This window comes from Petromyzon marinus, unplaced genomic scaffold (assembly GCF_048934315.1).
Source record: "Petromyzon marinus isolate PM22_M1 ecotype Great Lakes invasive population unplaced genomic scaffold, UKy_Petmar_22M1.pri1.0 PM_G_Scaffold_35, whole genome shotgun sequence".
Lineage (NCBI taxonomy): Eukaryota > Metazoa > Chordata > Hyperoartia > Petromyzontiformes > Petromyzontidae > Petromyzon > Petromyzon marinus.
The window spans coordinates 448293-460043 of NW_027422928.1; positions in this window are offsets into that span (position 1 = coordinate 448293).

Below are 11751 nucleotides of genomic sequence, written 5' to 3' on the forward strand. Positions count from 1 at the left end.
ACTCGAAAAATCACAATGAACTTAAAGAGAAACCCAAAAAACTGTGTCCTGACTTTTGGACCACCTTGTAAAATAATCATTACCCCTCACCCCCTGTACACCCCCCACCTCGCAGTGCCCCTCCTCACTCATCCACTCACTCACCGAGTCGCTCACACATTCACCCAACCATTTACCCACCCACTCACTCAGACACTCACCCAATCACTCACCTGCTGGCTCACCCACTCACTCACCCACTCACTCAGCCACTCACCCACCCACACACTCACCCAACCACTCATACACTCACTCGTCCAGTCGCTCACATACTCATCTACACACTCACCCACCCACACACTCACCCAGTCGCTCCCTCACTCACACACTCACCCATTCGCTCACACACTCACACACCCACTCACTCACCCAGTCGCACACACACTCACACACCCACTCACTCACCCAGTTGCTCACCCAGTTGCTCACTCACTCACACAGTAACCCACCCACTCATCCACCCACACACTCACCTAGTCGCTCACCCAGTCGCTCACACACTCACCTCACACACTCACTCACTCACCCAGTCGCTCACACACTCACCACCCACTCACCCACCCACTCACCCAGTCGCCCACACACTCACCTCACACACTCACTCACCCAGTTGCTCACCCAGTTGCTCACTCACTCACACAGTCACCCACCCACTCATCCACCCACACACTCACCTAGTCGCTCACCCAGTCGCTCACACACTCACCTCACACACTCACTCACTCACCCACTCACCCACACACTCACTCACCCAGTCGCTCACACACTCACCACCCACTCACCCAACCACTCACCCAGTTGCCCACACGCTCACCCACTCACTCACCCACTCACTCACCTGCTCGCTCACCCAGCCATTCACCCAGCTACTCACTCACAATCGCCACTAATTGGCGGTGACGTCACTACCACGCTTGTGCCAGGGTCACGTGGTTAGTGGTAATCAATTGAAGGTGGAGGGGTTAATTAATTGAAGGTGGAGAGGGGCTTAATTAATTAATTACTGCTAACCACGTGAGCCTGGCACATGCGTCGTGGTGACGTCACCGCCAATTAGTGGCGATTGTTGTGAGTGGCTGGGTGTGTGGGCGACTGGGTGAGTGGGTGGATGTGTGTGGGCGGGTGAGTGAGTGGGTGGTGAGTGTCTGGGTGAGTGTCTGGGTGAGTGGGTGGGCGACTGGGTGAGTGGGTGGATGTGTGAGTGTCTGGGTGAGTGGGTGGGTGAGTGGGTAACCCCTCCACCTTCAATTAAGTAATTGAAGGTGGAGGGGTTACCAGCCCCTCCACCTTCAATTAATTAGCCGCTATGGTGGTCGCAAATGCCCTGAGAGAAGAGGCCGATTGGAATTGGCCCTCCACCCCACAGCACTGTCCACGACAACGTTGGCCGTCCGGCACCACGTGGAGGTAGGGAGTTGTTTTTGTCAGCAACAACAACCGCCATTCGCCACTAAGTGGCGGTGACGTCACCACGACGCTTGTGCCAGGCTAGGTGCACCTTGAGGCCACGTGAAGTGTCACACGCGCACACACACATGCACACACGCACACACACGCACACACGCACGCACACACACAGATCGCTCTCCTTCCTACTTGTCAACTTCCAAGTTAAATTTTTATTTAAAGCTTTCGTGACTGCAGTAATTCATATTCTTAGCTCTTTCGGTAAAGTCACGTTGAAGGGAAACAATAAAATAATAAAATATATAAAACAATAAAAATTCTCACGACGTTTCGACCATAACACAAACGGTCATCATCAGGTGTGTGTGTACAGGTGTGTGTGTGTACAGGTGTGTGTGTGTGTACAGGTGTGTGTGTGTACTGGTGTGTGTGTACAGGTGTGTGTGTGTGTACTGGTGTGTGTGTGTACAGGTGTGTGTGTGTACTGGTGTGTGTGTACTGGTGTGTGTGTGTGTACTGGTGTGCGTGTGTGTACTAGTGTGTGTGTACTGGTGTGAGTGTGTACTGGTGTGTGTGTGTGCTGGTGTGTGTGTACTGGTGTTTGTGTGTACTGGTGTGTGTGTGTACTGGTGTGTGTGTGTACTGGTGTGTGTGTACTGGTGTGTGTGTGTACTGGTGTGTGTGTGTACTGGTGTGTGTGTGTGCGCAGGCGTGTGTGTGTGTACTGGTGTGTGTGTGAACTGGTGTGTGTGTGTACTGGTGTGTGTGTGTACTGGTGTGTGTGTGTGTACTGGTGTGTGTGTACTGGTGTGTGTGTGTACTGGTGTGTGTGTACTGGTGTGTGTGTACTGGTGTGTGTGTGTGTACTGGTGTGTGTGTGTGTACTGGTGTGTGTGTGCAGGCGTGTGTGTGTACTGGTGTGTGTGTGTACTGGTGTGTTTGTGTGTGTGCAGGCGTGTGTGTGGAGAGCGATAGTGTAGTGGTTAGCGCTACGCTGCTCCTGCTCACGGCCAACACCAGTGACGATTATCTGAACCGGTCCCGGGCCTCCCCTAGGTCGACTCAGCCTCAAATGAGTACCTGGTGCGGTGTGTAAACATCGCCACTAGGGAGACAAAGGCGGTCGGGCGTGGTGCTGGCCACCCACCCCCTCGTGTACTGTTCCGGCCTTCAAACCGACACACCTGATGACGACCGTTTGTGTTATGGTCGAAACGTCGTGAGAATTTTTATAGTTTTATATATATTTTATTATTTTATTGTTTCCCTTCAACGTGACTTTACCGAAAGAGCTAAGAATATGAACTTCCAAGTCGCTTACCCCCACCACCCCCCCGGTTCCTGCCATGACCCACGATCCCTACCGCTCTCTCCGCGTCACGAAGGGCAGCGTCCAAACGTCGTTAACCCCCCCCCCCCCCCGTGTGTCCGTGGTGCGTTCCGCATCGTCCCTGTCGCGTCTAAAAATCATCGAAGGCCGCGTCTAAAAAAACTTATAAATACGGCGATTTCTTTGTACAAACTCCGTGGCGATGCATTGCAAGTTGTTGTTGACGTCCCGTGTTAACGTCCGGGCCGCGGCCCTTCATGTCGCGTCTTCACCTCGCCTCTAAAAGTAAAATGTTTTTTCCGCCCGCCTGCGCGTCAGTCCGCGCACGCAACAAACCGTCGTCGCGTTCGCGCGTCAACGAAGCCACGCGGCGTCGCACCACACGGCGTCGCACCACGCGGCGTCGCACCACGCGGCGTCGCACCACGCGGCGTCGCACCACACGGCGTCGCACCACGCGGCGTCGCACCACGCGGCGTCGCACCACGCGGCGTCGCACCACATGGCGCGGTCAGGCCGGAGACGAGGCGGTCGCAGGAGGCGCCCGCTCCGCCCTCTTTAGTCTTCGTCGTCGTCGTTGTCGTCGTTGTTGTTGTTGTTGTTGCCGAGCTCACGCCACCGCTGGGGCCCCCCCCCCCTCTCTCTCTCCGCTGCCGCATGCCTCGTCCCGGAGACGGCCCTCTATGCGCCGCGCCCACGGCGGTCGACCGCGCGATAATCGGGCGAAGGCGGCGAGGACGAGACGAGGAGATGAGACAAGGAGACTTGTCCACTCCCGGAACCGGCAGCCCGGAGCTCTCAGCGCGGTTCGACTCGGCCCCCGGCCTGCGCCTCGCCTTCCCGAGCCTACCGGAGGGTTCCAGGGGCTTCCGCGCGAGGTCTTGCCGCGACCCTCGCCCCGGTTCCTCCGCCCTGCCGGCACGCGGCGCGATGTCACTGCACGAGTGCGGCGCCAGCCGGTGAGGATTTATCGCGTTGTTTTATTTTGTCGATTTATTATTTTATTCTCATTCTACGTGGTGGTGACTTTACCGAAAGAGCCAAAGAAGACTTAGCCGGTGGTGTGTGTCGGAGAGCCATGCCGCGACGTTTTACAATCCGAGTATGACCTTTCGCGTGCGATTACGAGCTTCGCGAGGCGACGGCCGGGTTTCCTTTGCGCGAACTTCCTGCGGTGCGCTCGTTCCTGCGGCTTGGGTCGAGGCGAGTCCCACGTGAGGTCCGTCTAAAAAGCGCCGCCCGGAGTGCTGAAACGACGACGGCCGTGCGTTATTGTCTCCTGAAGGGTCGTCCTCCTCAAATCCTCGCCAATAGTAGTGGTGTATGGGTCTCTATGAGTAGTAGTCTGTGTGTCTCTATGAGTAGTAGTCTATGGGTCTCTATGAGTAGTGGTCTATAGGTCTCTATGAGTAGTGGTCTATGTGTCTCTATGAGTAGTAGTCTATGGGTCTCTATGAGTAGTGGTCTATGGGTCTCTATGAGTAGTGGTCTATGGGTCTCTATGAGTAGTGGTCTATGGGTCTCTATGAGTGCTTAAACGACGATGGTCGTGCGTTATTGTCAAACGCCCGCATCTCCTGAAGGGTCGTCCTCCTCAAATCCTCGCCAATAACGACGACGACGACCGCCATTCGCCACTAATTGGCGGTGACGTCACCACGACGCTTGTGCCAGGCTAGGTGCACCTTGAGGCCACGTGAAGTGTCGAACACCCGCTGGCAGGAGGTCACCAGACAGACCCAGCAGGTGCCACGGGTCGACTGAGATGACTGGCTGATGCACCACCTGTGCCCCCTACTGTGCCAACCTGCTGTGCTTTAGCCACCCGGCGCTCCGCTCGTTGTTGTGAGCGTCGCTCCTCCGCCCTCCGTTGTTGTTGGAGGGCGACTACCTCCAACTGCCCAGTAGCATCCTTCACGAGCCTCCTCCACAGAGGCCGATCTTGACACCGCTGGTACCAGTCATCGGCAAGTCCACTCAGCTCCACGTCCTCCTGTACCACATCACTCCATCTCTTCTCTAGCCCGTCCCGTGCCCGTTTAGCCCCCTCGATCCGGCCGAACAAAAGCTGTTTAGTCATGCGGTGTCTGGGCATGCGGTGTCTGGGCATGCGGTGTCTGGGCATGTGGACTGCGTGGCCCAGCCATCACTAAAACCACCTCCATCGTCTCGTCATCAAAGGTAATTCAACAACGTTCTTTTTAATGAATTATTCATCGCAGTAATTGCTATAAAACATTTACCATTCCCCCCCACACACCACTATGCTCACTCGTACCAGGAACATCAAGTGATTTGTCTTGAAAACGAGGTCTTCACTAACGGTGTAAGGCCTCACACAGTAAACTAAACACATAAAGCAATGTGTTTCATTTCACCAGGTGTAAGGCCACACTGAGCTGCTGTTTAGATCGTTTTTTTAGAAACGACCATGGCCGTCACAAATGACAGCTCAACTTAGTGGCTTATCGTTGTTATCATCACGTGGGAACGTAAAGCAGCGGCCAGATACTGTAAACGCGCAAACGTTGACTTCAAACGTGGAGGGGAAAATCTGAGGACGCGGAGAAATATCAACAGAACCTGGGGGAGAACACGCATACTCCAAATATACAGCAGCTGGCGTCAGGGTCGGGATCGAACCCACGACTTCCTGTATACCAGGTGAGGGAGTTAACATCTCCTAGCCACCGTGGTGATGATGAGAGAAACACAAATTCCAAAAATACAGCGGGTGTCAGTATCAATCCGACAAAATTATGTATACCAGGTGAGGGGGTTAACATCACCTAGCCACACTGATGATGAGAGAGACGCAAACTACAAATATACAGCAGACGTCAGGGTGAGGATCGATTCCACGACCTCCTGTATACCAGGCGAGGTAGTTAACATCCCCTAGCCCCCGTGGTGATGATGAGAGAGAAAGACGCAAACTCCAAAATATACAGCAGCAGGCGTCAGGGTCGGGATGGAACTCACGACCTCCTGTATACCAGGCGAGGTAGTTAACATTTAGCCACAGTGATGATGATGGGCAAAAATGTTGTGATTGTTTCAATGCGGTGGATCGCTGCCCGTATCATTCGCCATTGTGTCCGCTCTGCGTGATGATGATGTTGACGACGGTGGTGATGCGCTACGCACGCATTTTAACCTTACCTTCTCTGCCTATTTAAGGCGACTTCACTCTGTGCTGGTTCGCTTTGCTTGGATGTCTATGTGTGTGTGTGCGGTCTGTATTTTAAAATTTCATACTTAACTTGCAATTTAGAAATCTTTGAAATAGCGTAATCAACCAGACTATGCGTTAATTGTGTTTTGACCGACCGTCTGTGTTGCTTTACATGGTTTCCAAATTTTGCTAAACCCTGTTTGGTGTGATTCTCTCTCTGTGTCCCCTGTTGTATCTGTGTTAGTTCCCCCTACTTGGGTGTCTGTATATGCATCTGAGGTTATGTGTCTCCCCTCTCTCGTAAATGTAGCTCTTCTGTACCTGATGATGGCTGCTTGTGTTGCAACCGAAACGTCGTACGCTATTATGTCATTTTATTATTTCTCATTTATACGTGACTTTACCGAAAACACCAAAGAGTAATAATTCCTGCAGTCACGAAAGCTTCGAATCGAGTCGAAGAGATGCTCGTTTACATTTTTTTCCGTTTAGGCTTTGCCATCGAGACGGACGCAGCGGCGAACGAGCGCGGTGAGGTGCCGGATTATCCCAGTAGCAAAAGTAGCTGCTATGTGTGCAGCTACGGGCCGCGCACTTTCAAGGGCCCCGTGCTAATTTATTCGTCTCTGTTGCGAGTGGCTTTGTACGGTGAACTTCTTACGCGCCGTACGTGGCCAAACGTGCGGGTGTAGCCATTTGTCCAGCCGCTGGTATCGGTTGGGTATCTGGTAAACCTAGATTTGAAGCTTTTGTGACTGCAAGGATCCACACTCTTTGGTTCTATTCGGTAAAGTCACGTAGATTAAAAAAATAAAACAAAAATCACGACGTTTCGGCCACAACACAAGCGGCCTTCATCAGGTGAAGGGACCGAACTGTCACGAGGACAGCGCTGGAGTGAAACGCAACCAAGCTCAGACCGCGACCGCTCATCATTGCCGCGTGGACACCCACCGCGGCCCCAATTGCTCCCCGATATCGCGACGTTGAATCTAAATGCGAAGGGGAAAACCTGGAGGAGCCGCAAGTGTCACGAGGGTTAGGGGTTGTTGAACCCACGACCTCCCGTAGACCAGGCGAGGTTTGTCAACGCGATCGCGTCGGTGTTTGGAGCGGCGGTGCAGCGGTCGGCGCTACGCCGCCGCTACGAACCCGGAGGGAAAAATCCACGTGACCACATGAAGAGAGAGTGTGTACGTGTGTACGTGTGTATGTGCGTATGTGTGTGTACGTGAGTGTGTTTGTATACGTGTGAGTGTGTATCTGTGTACGTGTGCGTGTGTGTACGTGTGAGTGTGTACGCGTGAGTGTGTGTCTGTGTACGTGTGTGCGTGTGTCTGTGAGTGTGTGTACATGTGTGTGTACGTGTGAGTGTGTACATGTGTGTGTGTTGTGGGGAGCGGCGGTGCAGCGGTCGGTGCTACGCCGCGCTACGAACCCGGCGACGCGGGTTCGATTCCCGCTCGCGGCCAAAACCACCGGTGACGATTATCCGGACCGGTCCCGGGCCTCCCCTAGGTCGACTCGGCCTCAAACGAGCACGCGGCGGCCGGGCGCGGTGCTGGACACCCACCCGCTCGTGTGCCACAGTGCCGGCCTTCGTAGGTGCTGCTGCTCGCTAACGGCACTCGCCCCTACGGCCCGTTGAGGCTACACGGTGGGGGATCTTTGTCTGTGCGTGTGGAAGATCTACTCGGGCGTTTGCAGGCCCCGACGTCGTGCAAAGTTCGCATGGAGCAGGAGACGTGCACCAGGGTGTTCGTGCCGTGATGCCACTTGGCGGCGTGATGGGCCCTCTCGCCGTGATGCCAACAGGTGGCGTGATGGGCCCTCTCGGCGTGATGCCACCTGGTGGCGTGATGCAACCTGGTGGCGTGATGGGCCCTCTCGCCGTGATGCCACCAGGTGGCGTGATGTGCCCTCTCGCCATGATGCCACCAGGTGGCGTGATGGGCCCTCTCGCTGTGCTGAAAACGCCTAAAATGCAACTGCGTTATTTGCGAATGTGTTGAGTTTGTGTTACCTCTTGAAGCCGGGAAGTGTGTGAGACTCTATATATCTAAAGTAACGTACCGATGACTGTACTCTACTGTACACCGTTTTGGCAAGAGATTTCCTTCGGCACGGGATTTGTGTTTGTTTTGTTTTCTCTCACGGAGTCCCCAAACGCGCCGTGTGATTACATTACGTGGCGGAGTTAACGCGTTCCTATCAAGTCAGATCACGAATTGCAGTCACGTTGCCTAATTATTCGTAGAGCAGCCCGCTGCAATTTGTAGCGCCTTGTGAGCAAGCCGCGTTTTTGTTATTGTTGTAATTAATTGTCAGGGGCAAAATGTCTATCGTTGCCAAATGGCACGCGACTGTGATAACCAAAGACACGCAAATCATTAGTGAACAGCACGGTGGCCTTGCAATAGTAATAACATGTATGAAAGGCGACGTTTCGGGCAGTGACCCTTCATCGTAGCACGTGGACGAAACGTTGCCTATTACATGTTTAGACGCATCTATATTTTAACCGCGTGTGTGTTCTCGTCCCAGGGCAGGGCCACTTGACAAATGTTGTTGAGTGTTTAGTTTTCTGACAAAGCTGCCCGAGTTGTGAAGAGCTCTGCTGACACGTGACGGGCGACACGTGTGTGTTCCACAATCACGTCCGTTTTGCGAATTACAAATTCTGTGGGTGACGTGGAGCGATTTAATTAGACCCCCCAAACAAAAAGTGAGTACATTGGATCCGCGGGTGAAAGTCTGACACACTCCGTTACGATGGCACGAGGCAATAAGACAAAGATCCCCCGTGTAGCTTTAACAGACTGCTGGGGCAAGTGCTGATAGCGAGCAGCACCTACGAAGGCCGGAACGGTACATGAGGGGGTGGGTGGCCAGCACCACGTCCGGCCGCCTTTGTCTCCCTAGTGGCGATGTTTACACACCGCACCAGGTACTCATTTGAGGCTGAGTCGACCTAGGGGAGGCCCATGACCGGTTCAGAGAATCGTCGGCGGTGGTGTTGGCCGTGAGCGGGAAACGAACCTGTGTAGACGTGTTCGTAGCGCGGCGCTAACCGCTGCACCACCGCTCCGCTCTCACACACATACAAGCAAATACAAAGGCAAAGGTCCCTGTATAGCCTGCACAGGCTGTTGGGGCAAGTGCTGTCAGCGAGCACCACCTGTGAAGTCCGCCAGAGCTCACGAGCGTTGCCTCGTTAACATCGTCACGCAGCCAGATCGCATGTCGCTGTGTAGACTGTCATCAGCGGTGCTCGCTAGCATCGACACACACACAGCATCGACATTTAATGTCGACCTGCAGTCGATACTATCTATTTACTTAGCCTCTCTAGAGGCTATGTATATAGATAGTATATAGATAGTATCTACTGAGGCTATGTAGAGCCTATAGACTATATTCTTGGTTCTTTCGGTAAAGTCACGTAGAAGGGAAACAATAAAATAATACAAATATAAAACAATACAATTTTATTTTTATATTTTTATTATTTTATATATATAAAAAATGTATTTTATATTTTTATTATTTTATTGCTTCCCTTCTACGTGGTGACTTTACCGAAAGAATTGATGACTAGCTGTTACTGCCCGGCTTCGCCCGGGACTTGGATCCACCACGCCCGGCCTCCTTTGTCTCCCCAGTGGCGATGCTCACACACCACACCAGTTACTCGTTTGAGGCCGAGTCGACCTAGGGGAGGCCCAGGAGAGATTGAAATAATCGTCACCGGTGGTGGCCGGGAGCGGGAATCGAACTCGGGTCGCCGGGTTCGTAGCGCGGCGTAGCGCTAACCACTACATACACACACACACACAGACACACATACACACATGCGCACACAGACACACACACAGACAACAACCGCCATTCGCCACTAAGTGGCGGTGACGTCACCACGACGCTTGTGCCAGGCTATGTGCACCCTGAGGCCACGTGAAGTGTCGAACGCCCGCTGGCAGGAGGTCACGGGGCAGACCCAGGTGCCACGGATCGACTGACTGAGATGACTGGCTGATGCACCACCTGTGCCCCCTACTGTGCCAACCTGCTGTGCTTTAGCCACCCGGCGCTCCGCTCGTTGTTCTGAGCGTCGCTCCTCCGCCCTCCGTTGTTGTTGGAGGGCGACTGCCTCCAACTGCCCAGTAGCATCCTTCACGAGCCTCCTCCACAGAGGCCGATCTTGACACCGCTGGTACCAGTCATCGGCAAGTCCACTCAGCTCCACGTCCTCCTGTACCACATCACTCCATCTCTTCTCTAGCCCGTGCCGCGCCCGCTTAGCCCCCTCAATCCGGCCGAACAAAAGCTGTTTCGGCATGCGTTGGCTGGGCATGCGGGCTACATGACCCAGCCATCGCAGCCTTGCCCGCCGGAGGAGCTCACCGATGGGACCTTGCCCAGATCTTTCAAGGATTTGTGAGCTCCTCACACAATCCAGTCTGGTTAAACCCAGGATGGATCGTAGGCAGGCCAGCCTAAATGTTTCTAACCGGCGAAGATGTTCCATTAGGGGGGTCCACGTTTCGCAAGCGTAGAGAAGGGAGGGAATGACCGTGGCCGAGAAGACCTGAAGCTTAGTGCGGAGCGACAGACCAGGTAGCTTCCACACCGCGTTACGCAACCGATGAAAAGATATTGCCGCTCGACTGATTCGGAGTGAGACCTCTGCTGTTAAACTGGAGCCAGTCATAAGCACACTACCCAGGTATGGGAAACTCTCCACTCTCTCCACAACTGCCCCATCACCGATTGGGAGTTGTGGGGGTGGAGTGTCCGATGGTACAAAATACCCAGGCAGGTGCTTAGTTTTGGTGGGGCTGATGGTAAGGCCCCACCTCTTAGTGGCACGCTCCAGTCTCAGCAGCAGCGTCTCCAACTCCTCCAACTCCTCCACAGACACACAACAAAGATCCCCCATATAGCCTTAACAGACTGTAGGGACAAGTGCTGTTAGCGAGCACCTATGAAGGCCGGAACGGTACACGAGGGGGTGGGTGGCCAGCACCACGCCCGACCGCCTTTGTCTCCCTAGTGGCAATGTTTACACACCGCACCAGGTACTCATTTGAGGCTGAGTCAACCTAGGGGAGGCCCGGGACCGGTTCAGATAATCGTCACTGGTGTTGGCCGTGAGCGGGAATCGAACCCGGGTCGCCAGGTTCATAGCGCAGCGCGCTAACCGCTACACTACCGCTCCCCACACACACAGACACACACACACAGACAGCGCGCTAACCACTACGCAGCAATGCGTGACCCTTCCACGTGCGCGGGTCACGTGACAGATTTGACGTCACAGCTCACTTGCCTTGCAAAAATTAAATGCATTTTTGAGCTCCCCCCCCCCGCCTAAAAAAAACAAAAGTGTATTTTTTATAATTGTTGCACGGTGTACAGTCTGGAAAGTACCCACATGGCAAATGTAAAGTTTGTTGCATGTCTGGAAGTACGCTAAACATTTTGAACAGACACACACAATCACAACTTTGCCTTTTATATGTGTGGAGATAATACGTTGCAGTAGCAAGTAACCATCTCCCGTGGGCTCAACAGATCCAAAACAAAGCGTTCATAACCATCAACAATCAATTCGATGCGGCTCATTTTCAGACCATTACAGAGCTCCATTCCTTCAACAGTTCTGGAGCTTTGATGTAAAGCTGCAGTGACTGCAGTGATTCATATTCCTGGTTCTTTCGGTAAAGTCACCACGTTGAAGGGAAACAATAAAATAATACAATATATAAAACAATAAAATTCTCACGACGTTTCGACTGCA